This window comes from Lutra lutra, chromosome 2 (assembly GCF_902655055.1).
Source record: "Lutra lutra chromosome 2, mLutLut1.2, whole genome shotgun sequence".
Lineage (NCBI taxonomy): Eukaryota > Metazoa > Chordata > Mammalia > Carnivora > Mustelidae > Lutra > Lutra lutra.
Genome location: NC_062279.1, coordinates 163117285 through 163135771, shown reverse-complemented (window position 1 = coordinate 163135771; position 18487 = coordinate 163117285). Strand labels below are relative to the sequence as shown.

Genomic DNA, 18487 nt, shown 5'->3' with positions numbered 1-18487 from the left:
AACAGTTCAATTCTCTTTCCAACATGCTTCCCTAGAACATCGATTTGTTCATTCACTCACTTTTTTTTTTCCTCAGCAACTCTAAGAAGCAACTAAGTTCTGGGGTTGTGGCCATGAATAACAAACATGGTTCCTATGACATCTACCTTCTTGTGAACTATTTCTAACCCATGCATGGCCCTCCATTGTCTTTTTTTTTTTTTTTTAAGATTTTATTTATTTATTTGAGGTAGAGAGTGAGCAAGAGAAAAAGAACATGACCTGGGGTTGGGGGTGGGAGGGGTCATTGCAGAGGCTGAGCAGGGACCCTGATATGGATGGAGCTCCATCCCAGACTCTGAGACCATGACCTGAGCCCAAATCAGATACTTAACTGACTGAGGCACACTGGCATCCCCCCTCCATTGTCTTTTAAGCCATATTTTAATTAGTGTTCTCTTTCACTGGACCACAAAGTCCTTGAGGAAGGGGATTATGTTTCATTCAGTGGCCAGCAGAATGAGGAGCTCTTGGGTAATGTCTACTAATTTTATTTAAACTGAATTGTCTTTCCAGTTGAGAATATATGTATTTGTACAAATATGTATTTGTACTCAAACCATGTCATTTCCAACCCCTTTCACTTTAGTAGTCCGTTAATCTTAAAACAGGCACCCCACAAACACCTCAAACGCATTACTGAAGATAATGTATAGAAAGCATTGATCACAGTGACCAGAATCCAGAAGTGTTTAATGAAAACAAGCTCTTTAGCTTAATTTGGGTAGTCCTTTACTCTTCAGATTTAAAATAAGCTAGTCTTTGTTTCAGTTTGATGGACTGTTCCAGTAAGAATGTCCAACAAAGAGCTTCCTTCCCATCCATCTCAACAAATGGTTGCCACTCAATTGGTAATATTAGGGGGGCTTGAAAACAAGAGTGGAAAAGGGTGAACTTTTAAATTCTTAATCCCCACATGAAACTTGGCAAACAGGGCTGGATGACTGGGGACCTGGGTTCCCAGACCAGCTCTGACAAGAAGAGCTTCTGAAAAATCAGTTCATTTCTGTTGCTCAGTTATCTTATCTGTAGAGGATGGGGATTTTAATGCCACTTTTACCTCCCTTGAAGAGTTTGTGGATAAAAATGAAATACCTGTGAAATTACCCTGAAAGAAAGGCAAAAGCTTATCACATGTGAGGTGGCATTTGTAATAATAAGCACTTATGAAACAGTCTTATGACAGGCCCATCTCTCAGGGATGTCCCCAAGCCTATATGAGGCTTTGGCAAATTGATACACATATGGTCAGGGATTTAGTGGGAAGAGATAGTAAATCCTCCCTGATTCCTCTTGGGGCAGATAAGGAACAAGTATAGCCAACCTTCAGTGACCTGTGATAACAAGGCCAGGGATAATATGGATAAACGAATTTCACAGATTATCCAAAAATATAACTTTCACCATTTATGATCTCTAAACTTTTGCAGAAATTCCTTAAATGGAGCCAGATTACTTTAACCTGACTCATGACCTGCACGAGTTTCACAGCCAGTTCCTACCTCGATCCATGCCCAGATACAGCCACAAAGAAACAAAGAACCACCAGAGGAAATGTTGGAACAGCTGCCATAAAAATTACTGATCTATCCGAGAGAAAGCTCAGCATATTTTGTACCCAAAGACCTATGGAATGCCAGCCTTGGCTACATTTTCCTGCAGCAAGGGAGAAGCAACTAGGGCCTGCCAAACCAGAAAATTTCATGAGTGACCTCAAACCATGGTTATTTCCCCCAGCGACCTGAAGGAGCTTGATCCTTCAAACTGCTGCCTGGGCCTCACTGAAATCCGGTCTTGGATCATTCTAGTCTAGAACTATTCCACAGACGTTTCCAAAGCTGGGATGCGAAATGGCTTCAAATACCTAAATCCGTTATTTGAATTATTCAACAATTCTTTCCCTGACAACCCCTATGAGGGAGCTGCCTTCCTGTCACTTCTCATTATAATAGCTTTGCTTTCTCTCCTTTGTGTCACTTTTCTTGAAGTATTGGCAAGAAAGTTCAAAAACATTGTGCAAAACACCTTGGGAAGGGTCGCCTGCAAAACAGCAGCTCTCTAGGCTACACGAGTCTTACTCTTTTCCAGAACACAATCTGGGCAGGTTAAAAGCAAAAAATCACTGATACCCTCTTGATGGGATTAGAATGACAATGATTGAAAATAGACTCCCAATATTCCTACTTCGAGGGGCATGCATCCATCCATTCGCTGATGCGACAAATGTTTGTAGAGTTTTTCCTCCATCCCAGACTGTCAAACTGGAGCACTTGGAATCATCTGCCTGGGTCTAGAATACTACCAACAACCACACCATGTGGCTGCCCATTTTCCATCTATGCCAGTGAAATAAGGAACTGACACCTTGGGGCAGACACAGGGCCGGGTAAAAAGCTATTCCAATTTGCCTAGGACTTAGGGGATTCTAAGGCACAAGACTTTCAGCTTCAAAACTGGGAAAGTCCTGGGCAAATAAGAACGGAGTTGGTCACTCTAGCACAAGACCTGGAACCACAACTAAGTTGGAGTTTCAAATCTCCCATTAAATGTCTAGATTTGACCGTTAGCAACCTTCTGTGTAAGCTTTGATAACTTTTCAAAAATCTCTGGTCTCGGTTTATGCATTTGTAGAATAAAGATGTAAAATGGGACCATCTCAATGAATGAAGATGTGGCATAGATATACAATAGAATATTACTCAGCCATCAAAAAAAAATCTTGTCATTTGCAATGACGTGGATGGAACTAGAGGGTATTATGCTAGCTGAAATAACTCAGAGAAAGACAATTATCATATGATTTCAATCATATGTGGAATTTAAGAAACACAACAGAGTAGCATAGAGGAAGGGAAGGAAAAATAAAACAAGACAAAATCAGAGAGGGAGACAAACCCTACGAGACTCTTAACTGTAGGAAACAAACTGAAGGTTGCTGGAGGGGAGAGGGTGGGAGTACGGGGTAATGGGGTGATGGACATTAAGGAGGGCACATGACATAATGAGCACTGGGTGTTATATACAACTGATGAATCACTGAACTCTACCTCTGAAGCTAATAAGCACTTAACTAAAAAAATATAATTTTTAAAATTTTTTTTTAAATTTTCTATTTCATTTTGTGAACAAAAAATAAGAACTTATTCTGAATTAACTGGGTGATCATCATATAATTAAGCACTAATAAGTTTCCATTACTGCTTTGGATTTTGGATTTGCAATCACCTGATATTTATCCAAGACTATATGTTAATTAATTGAATTTAAATAATATAAATTTTTAAAAAATTAGATCATCTCTAAGGATTATCTTTCCGTTTGAATATTCTGAGTGAATTTAACATCTTTTTAGAATTAAAATGGTCTGAAGGTATAGGGAACTTCTTGCAAATCTCTGTCCACAAATAAAAACACCAAGTTGAAATCCTGACACAGTCCCAACAATTAAAATCATTTAATCTAAACTTGAGCTGCTCCTTTCAAGTAAGCACCAGCATTCTCCACCTAGGTGCTGGGTATAGAAAATGTTCTACTCAGAAGCAGTGATAGCAAACCAATGCTAGAGTCTCTATCAGAGTGATAGTTGAAAATTATATTTAGCTGGGTTAATTTAGCAATTAGATAGTGATGACCTCCACGTATTTCAGGTGAAATAGAGCTTTGTTGCCATTAGGCACCTTTATATTATGGGTAAAATTGTGGAAGGAATTAAGGATCACACACAATATGAACAGTCACTTCTTTAGAAGAACCATAAATTTAAAAATAATAATAATAACAAGGGGCAGGTGGGAGGGAACTTGACTCCAATTCTAAGACTAGTTTGGAGAAGTAGTTTCCTCTTCTTGGACTTCAATAGCCTCATCTGTACAATGGGCACACAACAAACTTCCCAAAGCTATGTGAGGATAAACCTGTCAGCTCTTATTAATGTTAACATACACACAATTCTTATATTTATTAATTCTTTTATTTTATATATGTGGATTTATATATGGATTGATTTTATTTTATAAATCCATCTTTATATTTCATATATATAGAACATATACCTATACATGCTATATATAAATATATCTGTATTATATATAATACATATAAAATATCTCTGAAAACATAATATGTATACATATATATACATACATTTGTAGAATACCTACTCTGTGCCTGTCACATTCTTGGATCTAAGAAGCATTTCAAAGTGTCAAAACTGCCATGCAAATCTAGAAGGAGATGTTGTGAAGAAGTAAGTTCCAGAACCACTAGATTTACCTCCTTCAAGTCCTATCAGATGAGGTTTTTTCACTAACCCAGGACCGTTACCCAGGTTTAAATAGCAAGTGAGTAGTCATTGAGATCCCCCCATGTGTCTGATCAGCATTTACTCTTAAATTGTCACGGACAAAAAGCAACAAAGACTCTCTCACAATCCACAGAATCCCATGCTTAGACTTGACTCAAGAGTCCCCTTCTCTGATGATAACTTCTCTAACCCAGACAAATGCTCACTCTCAGTGCCTCCTTGAGCATGGTCAGTTGCTAAGAATTCATAGGCTTAGAAGACAGTCCTTTGTGCTTGTATTTAATGCATCTTCACAGATTCAGCACAGGATTGTTCCATCTGATTACACCATTTGGGATTGCTGAAGTTAATATGAGCTAAGCTCTGAGCCCACTATACATTGCTAGGCACTCAATACATGACAGTGTCCTTCCCTCCTTACTCATTCTCCTTCCTATATAATTGCTAGCTCCAGTGAAGCCATGATGAGCATTCTTTACAAAACAGTTTTCCTGATGTCCCTGAAGACCTGCTATGGGCTGACAGCCAGGATGTTCCTTGGGGATTACCAGTAAAAATTCAAAAAGACAAGAGAGTAAAGCTGCAGTTTGGCATTGGGACCTGAATTGCATTTGCAACCAAAAGAGCCTCTCTTGCCTTTAGCGTGGCAATTGCCCAAGAACTGTTGAGACTCCAAGTCAACAACCAAAGACTATGGCCCTCCCTGTCCTTATACCAGTGGTACTGCAAGGCTGTCCTGAGTTTAACTTTCTTGCCAATACACGGGAACAGGTTGTTAGAAAACAATTATCTCAGGCCATCCCTCAAAACTGCACTGTTTTTCAACCCCATTAGTGTTGAGATAGCAGCATACAATTGCAGGATGATTTATCTCTCAATACTTATCTGTTGCTACATTACTGGACATTTCCTCCACAGCTGATTCCATCAGTCATGCAATCATCTGAGAGGCTTTGCAGCCCATGCTCATCTGACAGAGCCACACTTGCTATTTATCTTACGTGCTGTCTCTCGCTCTTGTCAGTTTTAATTCTGTTCCATTTTCATTCTCTTCTCCAGTCCCCTGAGGGCTCCGTCTGGGATATTATTATTCAGTATTTACAGGGATGTCACTTGAAAAATGTCACCACTGCAAATGACAAAAATTCGGCGGTTTGCAGAGAATCGTCTGTGCCCAGCCACCATCTTGAATTTTTATACCATGATGTAAATTCCACAACTATCCATGAATCCTTAAAACTCTGGATCTGGTTCAAAGGAAGCCTTAGGACAGGTTTTTACTAAAATCCTTCAAATATAATTGTTAAGTTTCCATTTGGGAGGAGGACTTATTCAATTCTTTATTTTTAAAAAATACAGTTTAGAAATGCTCTCACCATTACCGACATTGTCACACAGGTCCAGCCACAAGATCTATCCTTAAACCTCGAAGATATATAATTATGAATCATCTGCATCTTATTGTCAAATAGGTTTCTCTTTTAATGATGAAATTAAATGCTTATTTTAGCTAACACATATGTAGTGCTTCTGATGTTCCAAGAGCTGCTTAGAAGCATTTGTACACACATATGTTAATCTTCAAATCAAGCCTATGTTCCCCATGACTGTCAAAGAGGATATTTGGACAAACTATCTAGATAGTACAGGAGGGGTGCCTGGGTGGCTCAGTGGGTTAAAGCCTCTGCCTTCGGCTCAGGTCACGATCCCAGCATCCTGGGATCAAGCCCCGCATCGGGCTCCCTGCTCGGCAGGGAGCCTGCTTCCTCCTCTCTCTCTGCCTGCTTCTCTGCCTACTTGTGATCTCTGTCTGTCAAATAAATAGATAAAATCTTTTAAAAATAAATAAATAAATAAATAGTACAGGAGATCAAATTTATTCAACACATAGTATAGGCTCAGCTTTTTCATAGACATTTTCTTTCAAGCATGAACCACAGTTCTGGGAGATAAATATAATGATCGACATGTTCATGGATGAGAAAGGTGAAGGGTCAAAAGTTAGCACACTCAGTGAGGTCACTACACCAGGCTCTTAACTTGTGTCTGTCTGATTCCAAATGTCCCACTTCTCAATGTCCCACAATGTCAATCTCCAGCTTTGCTCTTCGAAAGAGATCTGCTGATATTCTAGGTTACTATCTAAAATTCTTCTTTGAAGTTGGTACTTAATCTTTGACCTGGTGTTATCTCTTATCAGTCGAAGGTCAGCCATCTGTTTATATCAGCCTTGGTGGTGATTCCCTTTGTCCAGATTCATCATGAAGGATGCAGCTGAGATGGAGAGGGTATTCGCTTTTTCCCCAAACTGGAGTATAATGATCCAGAATTCTGGTGTGGTCACTGGGGCTTGCATTGGTGCCGGGCCACATAAACTAATCCAGCTCAAGAAAAAATCATCCTCCTCATGAACCAGCTAGACTCGCTGGTATTCCACATCTGGCTCTGAGGCTCAAGACCCAGCTAGGGAAAAAATTCACTTAACTTGCTTGTTCCAGTTCAAGTATTTCCTCTAAAGGATGTATAATGCACTAGTGACTGGTCTACGAGAGATAAAGGTTTCTTTGTCCTCCGACCAATCAGAGCATACCACAGACAACCTAGAGGAAGTTCAAATGGGCCAGTGGTGCCATGAATTTGGAGCAGATCATGAGGGTGATCCAGACAGGTCTCAACGTGAGGGAGGCCCAGGAAAGAGGATCAGGTGGTGAGGGCAGACTGTAGTCCAGTCTAATTATAAGGTGAATATCAGCAGGAGGCAAGTGTGGGAGCATTTGCAGGCAACCCAGATATGCTGTGCAGAAGCAGGAGCTCAGTGTCCCACATGACTCAAGGGAGATGCATGGAGCCTTAATTTCTGGGAACTCAGTCTTCTGGACAAACTGTCAAGACATAGTGCTACCGGGGCTCCTGAGTGGTTTAGTCTGTTAAGCAATTACCTTCTCGGATCATGATCCCAGGGTCCTGGGATAGAGCCCCAAGTTGGGCTTCCTGCTTAGTGGGAGTCTGCTTCTCCTTCTCCCTCTGCCTGCCACTCCCCCTGCTTGTGCACTCTCCCTCTCTCACTCAAATAAATAAAATCTTTAAAAAAAAAAAAAAGATACAGTGCTACTAATAATAAAGGTTTACTCTGTGGCAGGCACTTTGGTTTCATAGCTCATTCACTGTCTTAACCTCAACAATCACATGAGGCAAGCGCCATTCCTATCACCACCATATGCATAAACACTACCAGTGTGTCGCAGCCCACATCCCAATGAACTGGACTTTCCAAACCTGGTCACACTGGGGACCCACTTGCTCCGCCAGAACCACCTCTTGGTGTTGAGGTCAGGACCAAAGAGCAGGCACTCATGGACTGTGATCTGAAATAGAAAGTACTAGTCCAAGCTTTTCTTTTAGCATATGAAAGTTTTACAGCCACACTAGGAAACAGTATGTTGGTCAGCATTCGGTCAGGAAAACAGAAGTTATTTGGTGAATGTTCCAAGAGTCAATAACTCCAATGCAGGGCATTACAGGCTTATGCAGCCATTTGGAAAGGCTGGGCAGTGGAGTTCAGGAAAGCCACCAAGATCTGCTGCATCGAGGCAGGAAAGTTCAACACCCGGCTTAGGCTACGGCACATCTAGGGGGGCCCCCAGGAAGCTTTCGTTATCTGTGTCGGCCAGCGCTCTGAGACAGGTGATTCTCAACAGGCTCACCTGGAAGCCACTTGGAAACTTACATCCTCCTGCCCACACATCTGCTTGTAACTGCTTCCTTTGGAACATAACGGCCATTCGTCTTCTGCCAGGAGAATTTCACGCCGGTGCTTCTCCTTGGCAGACTCTACCCAAAGCCATACAGGAAAAGGTATTTTAGGAATGGTAATTCCCGGCTTGTTGACCGGGCATGGGAGACTTAGAAGGCAGTACAGACACATCAAGCTGACCATAGATCATCTGGTGGAGTTAGGTATAATTACCATCTCCCTTTTGCAATTGAGAAAACTGGAGCACAAAGAGGTTAATTGATTGGCTCTAAATCACATAACCAGTAAGTGATAAAAGCAGGATTCAAATTCAGAGCCTGACTCCACAATCAATATTCTCAGCATTGCATAGTAAAGCTTGGCACAGATTACACTCGGGAAGTGTTTGCTGCTTTCATTCTTGTTCTGTTGTTGCTACTACTATTATTATATTACTTGTATTACTTGTATTACTATACAAGTAATACATTATTATATTATATTATTATATTACTTGTATTACTATACCAGTTTTTCTCATAAATACCATAACTGACATTGCCTTGCTATTACCTAAAGAATGTCGAATACCCCCCGCCACCGATAGCCTATTTCACAGTTGTCACTTTCCAAGGCACCTAGGTAGATTTCCTTCCCCAGTAAGTATGCCTTTATGATTTAGTCCCAGGGTTCTAAATTTCCAGCTTAAAAACCAGAAAAAAAAAAAAAAAAGCAAAACAAAAAACAACCTTCTGAGTAGCCACACGTGTGTGTATGAATACAAGCACACGGCATGCGTGTGTGTACACACACATATACACTTTGTGAACAACAGCAATGTAACTACTTCATTTCATGCAATTGATGATGCTGAGTTCTGAGAGCTTCATCCAAGCAATCCCAGCTGACCAATTATTGCAGGCAACCTGCTCCCACACACTTGCCACACAGAAAACGTGTCAAATGCGGTTGGAAACAACCCTAGGCTGCCGCACACTGAGAAGGGGAGGGTGAACGTTGGCCTCGCCGGCTTTGGGCTGTCTGGCATAGCCTGGGATGCATGTGTGGGCTCTGATTCCGTTTCCAGATACTGCAGGGAAGCTTCTGTAATTGGAAAGTGCTGCCCAAGCAGAAACCCTGCCTTGTTTAATAAACAGTGCCCTCTGAAGAAGTTTAGAATTTACCGGAGGAGAAACACAGACTCCTGTTACCATCAGTGTTCTAGAACTAGCTGAAATTGATTCGAGGTTTCAGAGGACATTCTTCCTCTTACAGCTCATTTAACTATGCAATTAGGCAGTTAAATAGATGCAAAATATTTAAAATTAAACATGCTTTTCATCAATTCAGTGGTCAAAACTTTTTAGAGTAAATGATGAATTTCCTCTGTCTTTATCGCTCTTTCTTCATTCCTACCCATCTCCAATCATGCTTAGGGGGAAAATGGGGGTGAGGGGAGGAGAGGAGGAACCAAGGTGTTTATCTTAACTCAGCAATTTCATGATTCCTATCAGATGGTAGGAGCAAAAATAATAAGTTGGAAGATTTCAAATGAAAGGCTATAGAGCAGAGCAAGGGCACGATCACGTGGCTAATAATGTATTTTGTAAATGTAGGGAGAAAATTATGCATGAATACCAAATTTCCATGCTAGGAAGGTGAACAGCCTGTTTAACGACCGCAAATTCAATGCTGGAAATCACATCACTCTGAACAAGTACACAGTATTATATTCCGATTGAGAAAGGAATGCTATGTGAATGCGCTTGGCAAAAAGGTAGCAGAGGAATATTGCATCTTTAATAGGATTTTTGATTCAAATGTGCTGAGCCAAACCATTTAAAATTGCATTTGAATAGTAAACAGATAACATCATCATTTTAAAAAACCTGCACACTTGTGCCAGATCAACAGAGACCCTGCAAAATAAAGACAGGGGAGAAGGAGGTATCAGCTCTGGATAGAAAATAAAATTAGATATGAATTCTCAGCCATGAGGCCTTCTTCAGGCCTCAAAAAGGTAAAGCAAGGTTAACTCAATACTTTGTCAGCACAACTCCAAGAAGATTTCAGAGCCGGCAGGTCCCTCCTCAGCAAAGTATCTTTTTCAAACACAGATTTAATTTGGGTTGGAGATTTATCTTGCTTCTTCTACCAAATTGCTTTAGTTTTATTTATCGATTTGCCTTGTTGGTGCTTAGGACATGATATCAGGGAAAAGTGAAGGAAAACATGCAGTCAGTAAGTGACCACACAGAATTAAAATGCCAAAAATTCAAAAGCAGAAGACATCTGAGGAAGCTCAAGAAACCTTATTAGCCACCCCTCCACCACCACTCCTGACCCACACCCCTGCTCCCAAAGCCTCAGTTTCTGGAATCCTCCCAAATGAATCCTTCTGTTCATTCAAGTTTCTGCATAACTGGAAGCTAACATTTTATATGTGCTGACTTTCCTATAGCATAAGTTTTTCCCCAAATCTTGTTTTAAAACAGTAGCTTGCAGTGCTCTGGGTTTTTGTCTACTTTAGTTAGCATTCTTCAGGAGAAATGCATATGGAAGAGGAAGAATTTCATGGTAAGAAAAAACAACATCGCTTCTCGGCCTTTTGGCTAAGATCAAGTGTGATAAGAAAAAACAGGGATGTCTGTAAGCCGAAACATTCCTCGAATATTTTAACAGAATTCTGATCTTTTCATTAGGTGATGTTGTTTTTCTCTTGTCTGTGTGGAGTATCTCACCAGCCTGCCATCTAGGCTTCTGTGCCAGCTCTTGTCTTTGAGGAAAACATCATCATTGAGGGGTTGGAAATTTACACCTGGAAAGGCTGACTCGGAAGTTTCTGGCATATTCCAGGCCAAAGCTCTGGGAAAACTATGGCTTGCTACAAAGCAGACAAAGGCATGATCAGAATGGACACAGCAGAAACACTAGGTCATGTTCTGCTTACCTAATGACCTGAAAGATTTTTTTGTTTTGTCCTGGACCAATAGCTTGTAAATTTTTACTTATAAATTATTAAATAGTAATGATTAAAATGCCAAAAATATAAAAGGGTATTCAGAAGAACTTTCTCTCTTAGCATTGTTTTTCAACTGCCCTGTTCCTGTGCCTTTGAACAAATGACTGTTAGCATTATCACTCATCTTCGCAGAGTTTTTAATATGTGTCCAAGTCTCACTCCTTGGTCCCTCAATATCTTCTAAGTTTTGACATTCTTGACTTCTCGGTTCCCAGTTTGCTTGAAGGGTCAGACTTTTCAGGATTTATACTGATCATCTTGCAAAAAAAAAAAAAAAAGAAAGATTCTATTTTCTTTCTAGCTCAGGAATCACTAACAGGAAGATGGTAAAAATATTTTCAGGTACAAAGTCAGTTGCCTAGAGTAAGTCTGGTCATTGTTTTGGAATAAGAAACTTCTGTTTTTGCCTCAAGAAAAATGCCAGACTCAGAAATGATTTTTCACTAATGACAATAAAAGGAGAATTAGTCTTGTCTACCCATACATTAATAAGTTATCTTAGGATTAAAGGTGGATTTCATTATCTCAGAAAACTCACGGAAAATGATATTTGCTCCTATTTTATGGTATCTAGGGTGAACATCTGTGGGATTTATTTGCCCAGCAATAGTACTCCCTATTTTTAACAGCTGTATTCTATTGTCATCTGAAGAACAACCCCTATTCAAAAGCCATGAATTTCAGATTGTGGTGACACGAGTCCCAAGCCACAAAAATGGATATATGACCCTTACCATGCTGGTCAGAGTCAGATATCCTCTGGTTACAGTGATTTTTCTCTGAGCTCATCACATGACCCAATCTAGCCAGTGACAATCTGTCCTGGCCTTTTCCCAGGCTTTCTTGGGAAAGAGAAACTCTCTTTGCCCCGGAGTTGCTGAACCAGTAGGTTTGTCAAGCTAGAGCTGCCGGAGGCCATTTTTCTCCCACCATTGGAGGATGCGGCCAAGAGTGAAGCCATCACAAAGGAAAGCAGAACTGAAAAATAGAGGAAGACAGAACCTAAAGTCCAAGCCTAGATCCAAATCTCTCCTTCTCAAAAATGTGAACAATTCCCCTTTTTACTCCAGTCATTTGAATTCATGTTCTGCCCCCAGCAACCAAATGAGTCTTTATATAGTATTTAATTGCAATAACAGTTGACCTCTACTTACTCTGTTAATATTTTTTTAATTTTATTTATTTATGTGACACAGAGAGACAGAGCATGAGCACAAGCAGGGGGAGAGGCAGAGGGAGAGAGAGAATCAGGCTCCCCACCGAGCAGGGAACCCAATTCAGGGCCCAATCCCAGGACCCTGAGATCATGACATGAGCCAAAGGCAGACACTTAACCACTTGAGCCACCCAGGCACCTGAACTTATTCTGTTTAAAGCTGAGCTCATACCACCTGTATTTCTTAAGATGTGTACACATGGAGGGAAAAAAAAAAAAAAAAAAAAAAACTTTCCCAAATAGTATGCTTACCTCTTTTTTACAGATACTAAGAATCAAAATATGCTAGTATCAGGTAGTTTAGAAAGCTTGTGAATTTCCAGCTGGATTAATCTTTCAAGTCCAAAATGAATCTAAATTCCTACTGTTAACATTTCTTTTTGTGCTAATAAACATACAAGCTTCATTTGTGAGGAAAAGCATATCACAAACAAATCACATCAAATTGCTAACTGCATTAATGATAAGCAAATTAGTAGCTCTCTCCTACATTTCCTGACATTTCTATTTTGAAGGCTGGTTATTGTAAACCACTCACTACTAACTCTTACTCAATGCCAAACCGTTATTCTGAGGAAGCGGAAGAAGAATCTGATGATTAAATTTATCAACTGTGCTCAGCTCACAATGCCTAGTGTTTCAGTGGCGTCAATAACCTAGCACAGTGCTTGGTGTAAAACTAAGTTTCAATAACTATTTGTAGAGCATAAACAACTACCGGTTAAATGAAGAAATTATTAGAGCAAGAGCAGAACACATTCTCAATTATCTTCTTTCAGAAATCAAAAGCACCCATCTTGCTTTCACCTAAGGAAATCATTGAGGGAAATGACCACTCTATATTTCAGTCAAGAAGCCCATAGCCATCCCGCACAGGGCATTCTCCAGCACATGGTCTGATTTCAAATTCCTTAAAGGTCTCAGAGATTACTTATTTTTATCCCAAATATATCAGGAACTGCAAACTTAAATGCCCACATGAGCCAGGCACATAAAAGAGGAAAATAGAGGAGGTGAAGCATTTATGGTGTTCCAAATTTGTCATATATATTTTATCTTTAGACCCACAAAACACACTTAGTGTCAGTGTTGGAGAACCACAGGGTTTAGAGCCTCATGCATTCTTCTGGGGGTGATGCCATTCCCGAGGGCCAAAAATTGGTTCTTGAGGGTGTGAAATCCTTAGATACTTACACTGGTTTGTGGTCCTCCAAAGGGCCACAGCATGTAAATAGATATGCAATATATCCATGCTATTAAAATTTTATGGAGATGGAAAGACCATTAGGAAGGAGGTAAATGTCTTTAAATTTTTCTTAGGAGAGCAAAACTGATAAAAATGTTGAGAAACATCAGGAAACTGAAGAACTTAGATATCTCAAAGGGCAATCATTTCTTAGATCCAACAGATTTGTGGCTGTGTGAAAATATGGTATGGCCATATTTTTCAGAAAACATCATGTAGGTATTTAAACAAAGTTTCCCAATTTTTAAATGTCGGTTTGTTTTTAAAAAAAATCAGCAAGAGTCCTTTGCAAGCTAAATAAACTCTATCTCCAAGGCCATGTGGCCTGCCAGCTGTCAATGTACAGTCAAGACCCTCAGGGGAAATTTGAACTAAGTGTTGTATCCTTAGAGCATTTGGTGGTTACCAATCAGTTAAGTTAGACAAAAAGAGAGAGCATTACTCACCTCACACCCTTTTAGGGAAAGCATTCATAGTTTCCTCGAAAAGCAAAACCATTTGCCCATTGGCAAATCTGAGAAACATTTTTCTGGTTCCTCAGTAGTAATCAAGGTGTTAATAATCTTTGAAAAGGGGCCTTAGTTATTCCAAAATTATTTAAAAATGAACAGAACAGTTATCCCATGGGAAATGTGTTAGGACACAATCAGACTTTGAAAGTTCTGCTTTTTAAACCAGCAAACCCAGCTTCCGCCTAAGTAGAGATTTGTTTATTCTGCTTATTTCAAACCATAGTGAATATGGTCCTTGACTCTAAATGGTCCGATTTCTGCATACCATATCTTAATTCTGCCTTCGAAAGATAACTGCAAAAAGTTTGAGACTGTGTTTACTGAACTTGTTATACTCTCACAAAAGAATGCTAAATATTTGATGATAATCATCCCGTTCTTTGAATTAATATGAGTGCCAATCTAAACAGCACATGTTGAACAAAAATCTTATTTTAATTGCATTTCCCATGTTGCCTTCCCTTCACATAAATTCTAAGAATAAAATTAAAGTCAGCTCTAAAAAAGAATGCCTTCCCTCCTCTAAATGACATGAAGACATTAGTTTCGCCTTAATCACTTTTCATTTGAGCAGCTTAGGAAGGCTCAGCATGAATTTTTTATGTGTCAGATATCCTCCTCCACCTACTCAATCCCTTCCCGCTGTTTTCTGCATTTCTCCCCCATCATCCTTAGAATTTGGATAATCTACTTCCTCCACAGTATTTGGTGTTTTATAAAGTACTTTCACCCTCAGTTAGCTGGGACAATGCTGAACACACAGGAGTACTGGTAAATTCAACAATTCAACAGGCAAAATGGAAAAGAAAGTGTCAAAGTCATAAGGGATTTGGGGGACACCCATTAGACGTTTCCCTCCTAGGCTCTGCGAAGCCCTGAACAGCCTGGGAAGCCTTCTCATTCCCAAGTGTGAGGGTGAGGACTTTGTTATTTCCTATCTGTGCTCACCTAGAGGAGTGAAGTTCGGGAATTAAAATTTAATGAAGAATCAAGTTTAAAATTCTGCACCAGTGCACAATGCTTATAAATACACCACACTGATACTACCCGGGTATTATAAATAATACATGTAATGTTGATTAAAATTTTGATGTAAATTTCTAAAAACTTTATTAAAGTTGTAAAATAATTGACATGGGTTGTTTACAGTTAGGTGACAACTTAATTAATCAACTGCTGTCTCCACTGCAATAAAGACTAGAAGTGCATATTCTCCACTTATTTTTATTCCTGAAGAATGAGCCAGAAAACACAAAATTATCTCTTTTCAAAACACCAAATTATCTTTTCTCAAAACAGTCTGAGTATTAATTGTGAAGCATGACAGCACATAGTCTTTGCCTAGACTAATAATTAATCTGGAAATTACAAATCTCTGACGTTCAATTGGTGAAAAACGAAAGTGATAACCAGGAAACATTTACTCACACTCAGTCCAGAAATGATACTTTTTGTTTTACGGAGAGAAAATTTTTAATTTTCAGGTCACTAAACAACTTAATTCTGTGTTAGAGATAAAAACTAAAGACACAAGGCATCATCACTTCAAAGAAAGAAATAAAAAATATGTATATATGAATTCACTCTGCTTGTTTCAAGATTCTTGCTTAATGAGACTTTCCCCTTTTTGAGTGAGAAATCCAGAACGCTTTTGAAAATAAATAAGATGATGGCAAAACTAGTGTTTCAGATAGTCTTATGTTACTTTATTATTTCCCTTTTCCAAGAGTCTCATTATACATGAAATGGATACTGTAAGGATTACAGAATATCAGTTCTGAAGAGAAAGTGTTTATAATTATTGCTGCAGGTTCCATTCATTCAATCATTAATTCATTCACTCGACAAACTTAGCACCTGTGAGACACTGTAGTAGCCATGGGAGTGGGGGATGGTTTCAAGGGATGGGTTTCAAGGGTCAGTGAGAAGCAAGTCCACTGAAAAGAGTTCACAGTGAACAGGCAAGATTCATCATGGACATAACTTCGTGGCACAGAGACTAAGCCAAACACACCTGAATTCAAATCCCAGCTTCATCTGACCTCTCTGATTTTTAATGTTCTCATCTGTTAAGTATGGAAACAGTCTTATTTATACTGTAATGTGTTATGAGAATTCAATGAGATAATTCATGATAGGTACAGCACAATGTCAAATATATAGTAAGTTTTCCATAAAAAGTTAACTCCTCCTCTTCCTATAATTGTAGTGCTATTATTATTGTGGTTTTTGTCCAAACAGTAATTGCCAGGCCATGAGCTCTTAGCATACAAGAGGAAAATGGCTACTCATTACCCAGATCTATATCCTTTCAAATCACCCCAGCCCATGATTATCCTGGCTTTACTCTGGGCACAACCATGTATAATGCCTATTTCCATGCTACAAATCTGACTCATGTTACTGTCTCTCACCATTAAACACTACCCCTGAATTAACCATTGAACAAAATAAGCATGGCGTGCTTGGGGCACAAATAAAAGGGAAGGGAAGAAACTTTCTGCTCACATGTCCTTGACCCCCTTCCTGCCCACTCTCAATTTTAATGGAATTAAATTAAATTGAATGGAATTTTTATCATTTATGTATTGTGATAAACTTTAATCTGAATTGCTTTAAAAACAACAACAACAACAACAAAAACCTGGTAAGTGATTTGAGTTTAAAATTTTGGTTTTGAAACTTCTTCAGACACTATTATTTGTTTCCATTTTATGGACTGAGAATTTCTGCTTTCCTTTGAGTGTAAACACAGCTGGCTGGCTCTGGCTAGCATTTAACTCATCAACTGCCTTGTGTAACAGACCCGTATGTTCTTTATTGTAAGCAATGGAAGGGCAGGGGAAACCAGCATTGAGCTATTCATAGAGCATCAGCTGACCTTACTCAAACCCTGTAAAGGGCACAGGGGTGCACAACCTCTTTCCCCTCCAGTATCCTGATAAATATTTTTCCATAGATATGTGAGGCTGGCTCCTCATTCTTGGAGAGAAGACTATATTCATTATGTCCCAGCAGTTCCAATTTCCAAGAACCTCTCAACCCCCTATTTGAGGTCCAAATCCCCTTTCTCCTTTTAGTTGCCCTATAAATCAGCTACTTTTCCTGCTATGTTCTGCTATTTATTGTTACTACAGCACATCGTACCTCCATTATAACCCAAGTCAATTTGTACTGTCATTATTGGTTTACATGTTTATCTGTGCAGGATTACACCACATTCATCTTTCTGTCCTTAGCAATTGACTCACACATACACAGTGGTTGCTCAATAAATATTTTGAACAAATGAATTAGTAATTTAATGAAAAAATCTATCAAAATAGCTGGAACATATTTAATGTTTTTTCTCAGAGTCCTAATTAGATTAAGCTCTGATGGTCTAATTAACCACAGAAATATTCTCTTCACAAGGTTTTTTCGTCACAAAAGGTTCTAGACCTGAGAGTCCGAGTTTGATGATCAGTAAATCTCAGAGGATTAACAGTGTATAGGATATTCATCTTCTCAGACAACACGAAAGACAGTTCAATCATTCTGGGTCACTCATATTTCTACCTTCTCCTATAGTTCATTCAGATGTCATTAAATATTTACTTTGAATTCTCCCTCCTCCAGCAACCACTCCATCTTTCTGCACTTCTTTCTAGCAAAACAGTTCCATGCAGTGATAAATCCTTGCCATCACTACCAGCCCCCTCATAGCTAGGTGCAATAGGATGCTCTTAGTCCTCATCTCAATAGACCTAATGGCAGCATGTGGCATAGTTTGTGACTTTCTCCTTTTTGAAACACTCTTTACTCACCCACTTCTCAGTCTTCTTGGCTGGCTCCTCTTCATGTCCCTAGCCTCCAAACACAGATATACCCACAGCTCAGTCCTTGAACCTCTTATCCTCCCAATCAGCCACTCCTTCAGAAATCTCATCCAGCCTCATAGCTTTAAATACCAACCACACATGGAAGGCTCCCAAATTTGTATCTGCAATCCAAACCAGTCATCAATTTTAGAGTCATAAATGCCATATATAAATAACATCTTCACTCATATGCCTAATAGGCATCTAACTCAACATGTCCAAACTGAAATTTATATTCTTTCTGCCTCATATAACAATTCTTTCCATTTTTATGGTTACTGAGACCAAACTCCTTGGAATCAGCCCTGACTTCTGTCTTTTCCTCATACCCCATATCCATCGACCTGCAGATTGTCTTGATTCTACCTTTAAAATGCATCCAGAATCTGACCGCTCCTCACTACCTCCACCCACATCACCATCTCTCCAGCCTCATCTCCTACAATTACCTCCTTGCTCACTCAGCTCCAGCCAGACTGACTTCTTGGTTCTTTCTGAAATACACCAGAGCCTAGAATGAAATTTGCCACAGGGTAGATATTTGTGGAAGGAAGGG

The 18487-nt window shown here is 39.4% G+C and overlaps 1 long non-coding RNA gene across 1 annotated transcript in view; it reads right to left on the bottom strand.

Annotated features, from left to right (window-relative positions):
- The window catches only part of LOC125094335 (uncharacterized), a 63258-nt gene extending 49091 nt beyond the window's left edge, over positions 1–14167 (bottom strand). Inside the window, exon 1 of the long non-coding RNA XR_007125468.1 lies at positions 14006–14167. This is a non-coding gene — a long non-coding RNA (uncharacterized LOC125094335). The remainder of the gene's footprint in view (positions 1–14005) is intronic.
- Between the last annotated feature and the right edge of the window lie 4320 nt (positions 14168–18487).